Here is a 5,602-nt window from a genome sequence, read left to right on the forward strand (position 1 = left end):
CGAGCGAGGGACCGGGCGCAGCGCGGCGAGATCGGTCCGGCAACCTTGCGTGTCCGCTTTTTGTCTTAGCGTTGGGTTCATCCACCGGCAGCCCATGTCCGCCTCACGTCCGCCTAGCGGACAAAATATGGACAAAATTCGTGTCCGTTTGGGTCACTGTGTTGGAGTTGCTCTAATAAACCTATAAACATTGGCGATCTTCTCTAATTTCATTGATGGAAAATAGGGTTTGGAGGAGGCGGGGCGACACCACGCCTCCACCGCCGCCGCCACTGGCTACCATCGCCAATGAGGCTGGCCTTTGCTCCGTGCGTGGACGCCGTCCACGACGCGTATATGTTGCAGCTCCGTCCGCCCGTGCGGCCCCGTCCGCCCCTGCGGCTACGTCCGCCCGTGCGGCCCCATCCGCCATGCTTGATGCTTCGTCAGACCTTCTGGTCATGGACATCCCAGCGGTTGTGCCTGGCGTGCCCATGGAGGGAGGCCGCCGTGCTGATGACCTGAACCTCGGAGGGAACCGACGCAGCAGGCCCCGGCCGGTAGCCATGCAGTTTGATCCCGGTGGAATCAGGAATCCTAGGGGTGTTTCGCCTACTCGTCGGGTTTGGAGCAGCGACGCACACGACAGTCTGGCTGCAATATCGCATCCTTCAATTCACATGAGGGCTGGCCCAGCGACTATCCCGGTGATCCTTGCTGGCGGTGGGGGTGAACAAGGGGCATTCGTTGAGGAAGCCACCCGCCCGAAGCCGTCCAGCCTGTATGCCAGGGAGACGATGGGGCAGGAGTCACCATTGAGGGCCTCGACTATTGCAGTCACGAGAGACATCCGATGATCTCCGATGCCGGCGCCGCTGGCGACACAAGTGCCTCGAACAGAAATTTTGGAAAACCATGTTAGCAACTTGAATCTTCTGAGCTGGAATTGCCGAGGGTGTGGAAATTCTCGTACAATACGGGATCTTGTGAGCTTGGTGCAGGTTCATTCTCCTACTATCGTCTTTCTTTGTGAAACTAGGCAAAGGAAAGATAAGATGAAAAGATATCGATCCCGCTTAGGTCTAAGTGGTTTCGAAGCAGTCAATAGCAATGGTCTTAGTGGTGGCTTAGCTCTTTTCTGGCATGAATCGGTACAACTGGATGTAAAAGATATGAATGAACGATATATTGATGCCTATGTGAGTGCTGCGACGGGGGAGCCACCTTGGCGGCTTACTTGCGTCTATGGAGAACCGCGGACGGAGGACCGACATCGCATGTGGTCCATCCTCCGAGACTCCACCGCCAAGCCGACATGCCGTGGGTGGTGGTCGGAGACTTCAACGAGGCTATGTGGAGCTTCGAACACTTCTCCGAATCACCGCAGCCGGCAGGTCAGATGATTGATTTTCGTGATGCTCTGGAAGTTTGTGGATTGGGTGATCTTGGTTTTGCAGGGCTGCCTTTCACTTATGACAATCGTCGTGGAGGAGGGGCGAATGTCAAAGTCAGACTGGACCGAGTTGTTGCAAATAATTCTTGGTGTGACATCTTTACACATGCCAAGGTGGAACACTTCGTGATGCCTAGTTCGGACCACCTAGCTATTTTGCTTCGGTGTGTCATGGAGGACCAGCCACCGGTGTCAGGTAGGAGGTGCCGTCAGTATGAGGTAATGTGGGAGAGAGACCCGACCCTCCCGGAGGTAATAATGAATACTTGGGTTGACTTGGGGTCTATGTTGAACCTGGGGGATATAGCATCTGGTTTGGGCACTATGATGAAGAAACTGCAAGATTGGAGCCGCAAATTTTTTGGAAATGTCATTAAAGAAATAAATAAGTCCCGCTCACGTCTGGAAGAGCTTTTGTCGATGAATGCAGATAGGAAGGATATCCGAGAGGCTACTGATAAGATGAACGAACTGTTGTACCGGGAGGAGATGCTCTGGATGCAGCGGTCTCGTGTTGCCTGGTTACGTGAAGGGGACCAGAACACAAAATTCTTCCACCGGAAAGCAGTATGGCGCGCTCGAAAAAACCGCATAAAATCACTTGTGGATGATACAGGCACAACACATCGGAGCCATGCAGCTATGGCTGAGTTGGTCACGTCCTACTTTTCTAATCTGTTCAAGGCAGATAGTACCCTTTGTGTGGATCCAGTGATTAATTTAATTAACACACGCGTTACTGATCAAATGAATGATGGTCTGTGTGCAGAGTTCTCGGATAAGGAGATTGCGGATGCGCTCTTCCAGATTGGACCGTTGAAGGCGCCAGGTCCGGACGGTTTTCCTGCCAGGTTCTTTCAAAGAAACTGGTCTTGCATGCGGACACAGGTGATCGCCGGGGTCAAAGAATTCTTTCGATCGGGAATAATGCCGGAAGGGTTGAACAACACCTCCATTGTTCTCATCCCCAAGGTTGAGAATCCAGAGAGGCTCACGGAGTTTAGGCCTATCAGTCTTTGCAATGTTATCTATAAGGTAGTATCTAAGTGCCTGGTTAACCGCCTGCGGCCCATTTTGGATGGGATAATTTCACCGGAGCAAAGCGCCTTTGTCCCCGGGCGGATGATCACTGATAATGCCCTGATAGCATTTGAGTGCTTTCACTCTATTCAACATGAAAAAGACCCTAACAAAAGCTTTTGTGCTTACAAGTTGGATATGTCTAAAGCGTATGACAGGGTGGACTGGATCTTCTTGGAGCGAATGATGCAAAAGATGGGGTTCGCTCGCCGGTGGGTGGACTGGATTATGGCGTGCGTCACCTCGGTGAGATACACTGTTAAATTTAATGGAACCCTCTTGGATTCGTTTGCACCGTCGCGAGGGCTACGGCAAGGTGATCCACTCTCCCCTTTTTTGTTCCTACTGGTGGCTGATGGTTTGTTTGCTTTGTTGAAAGATGCTGAAGAAAAGGGGGAATATACACCTTTGAAAGTGTGTCGACGAGCTCCAGGCGTGTCACACGTACTTTTTGCAGATGATACCCTGTTATTTTTTAATGCAAAAGAGGAGCAAGCAAAAAAGGTACATGAGGTTCTCACTGTGTATGAACGGGCAACAGGACAATGCATTAACCCAGCTAAATGCAGTATACTTTTTGGCAATTCGTGTACCATGGAGGACCAGGAAAGGGTCCGCTTTGTACTGCATGTGAATGATCTGGATTTTGAGGACAAGTATTTGGGCCTTCCAACACCTGATGGCCGTATGTCGCGAGGTAAATTTCAGAATTTGCAATCCAGGCTACTGAAAAGAATCATCGCATGGGGGGATACCCTTTCTCTTGCTGGTAAGGAAACGATGATAAAAGCTGTTGCACAGGCCATCCCAACTTATATCATGGGTGTTTTCAAGTTTCCTATGTCCGTATGTGATGATCTGAATAGGATGGTGCAGAACTTTTGGTGGGGCTCTTCGGAAGGGAAGAGGAAAACACATTGGCTGGCTTGGCCCAAAATTTTTGCGCATAAGATGAAGGGCGGTCTGGGCTTCAGAGATTTCCGCCTGTTCAACCAGGCCCTGCTTGCCAGGCAGGCGTGGCGTTTACTCACTAATCCTAATATCTTATGTGCACAGGTGCTTAAGGCTCGCTACTATTCGGAGGGTCGCCTTGAAGATACTGTCTTCTCGGGGAACGCCTCCCCTACATGGCAGGGCATCCAACATGGCCTTGAGCTCTTGAAGAAGGGCATCGTGTGTCGTGTCGATGATGGACATAACATCCGCATTTGGTGTGATCGCTGGCTGCCTACCGAGCCATCGCGCCAGCCCATTACCCAGCAAGGAACCTGCCGGCTCAGGAGAGTTGCCGAGCTCCTTGACGAGGCAGGCAACTGGCGTATGGACCTTCTTCGTCGCCACTTCCTCCCTCCGGACATTGACTCTATCAGCAGCATCCGCACATCGCCTCGCGCCACCGACGACATCATCGCATGGGCGCCTGAGAGGAACGGTATCTTCACCGTTTGATCCGCCTACCGCCTAGCCATGGACGAGCGTGAACGTCCATTGGCAACTGCTACGAGCAGGGCACCGGATGGTCATCGCGCCATCTGAAAGATCATATGAGGGTGCCCTGCTCCCCCAAAGGTACGTGTGTTCGCATGGAGAATTGTAACCAACTCGCTGGCTACCTGGGCTAACAAGTTTTCTCGCCACCTTGAGCTTACTGACATATGTCCCCTCTGTGGTGTGGAACGAGAGGACGGCTTCCACGCGATGTGCAGGTGCCCACTTGCCAGGGACCTTTGGCGAGCCATGGAGAAAGATTGGTCGATCCCCAAGGTGGACACCATAGAGAATGATGGACCAGAGTGGCTCTTCACGCTTCTGAACCCTCTGTCGGACACGACGCGTATGGTCGTCCTCATGATCATGTGGCGGGCGTGGTACATCCGCAATGAAATTACCCACGACAAGGCTCCTCCGCCCACAGAAGCATCCAGGCGTTTTCTTCACGGGTACATCACGTCTTTGCTGAGCATCCACCAATTCCCACATGCAGACTTGGTGAAAGGCAAAATGGTTGTGCATGAAGTTGGCCGGCCTATACATGCAAGCAGTGTGAAGGAGCCAACGCTTCAATGGGTACCCCCTCCACCCGGCTGGACAAAACTCAACACCGACGGAAGTTTTGTCCAGGCCACAGGTGCAGCAGGTGGTGGTATGGTCCTGAGAAATGAAAAAGGAGAGCTCATCTTCACAGCATGCAGGCAGTTGTTTACATGTAATAATAGCCTCCAAGCGGAGTTGGAAGCATGCAGGGAGGGACTGCAGCTGGCCTTGCACCGTACAAACATGCCCATCTTGGTGGAGTTGGGCAGTACTGAAGCGGTCTCGATGCTGTCAGCACAGTCGGCGAATCGCTCACAAGTCCGAGCGCTAGTCGAGGAAATACGTGGAATAGTAGCTGTTGAATCAAGGGAGATTTCCTTTTCTCATATTAGTAGATCACAAAATAATACCAGTCACGCGCTCGCCGCTTATGGGCGTAGTACCCCGCGCACGGCTGTTTGGTTACGATCGGGATTACACTGCATTGTAAACCTTTCAGAGGCCAGGAAGCCTCATTGAGTTAATGAAATCTTCGTTTATCCCGCAAAAAAAAAAACATTGGCGATCTTGTTTTGACGGACCAAAACCCAAATTGACGGTCCCCGACGACAAGAAGGCTGCCGGGGGGCGGACCTACCAACCAGTTCACTCCTGCTGACCGCGGTACCAGCAGCACGACCGGCCGAGGACCGCCACCAGCAGCAGGAGGCCACTGCAACCGCAAAACATAACGGTGCGGGACAGCGAGAGCGCGCGCGCGACCGAGCGTGACGGGGTCTCCAACGCCTCAACGTGCGCGCCCACACATACATGCGGCTCCAAAGCCTTGCAATCTTGACCAGTGCCGGCCGGACGGACGGAGCGGGGCTGGCGGAGCGCCCTATCCCACCATGTCCATGTGATGGCGAGGGAACCAGCACGCGCCCTCCCCTCGCGAATTCAGCCCTCCATCCAGCTAGCCCAGCCACAAGCCAGGCTGCCACCTCCCCCCCTCCAACCATCGTCTCCCTCCCTTCCACCTCCACCACACCACGCCCACGCCCACGCCGCACCACA

This window comes from Triticum dicoccoides, chromosome 4A, assembly GCF_002162155.2.
Source record: "Triticum dicoccoides isolate Atlit2015 ecotype Zavitan chromosome 4A, WEW_v2.0, whole genome shotgun sequence".
In the NCBI taxonomy this organism is placed as follows: Eukaryota; Viridiplantae; Streptophyta; class Magnoliopsida; order Poales; family Poaceae; genus Triticum; species Triticum dicoccoides.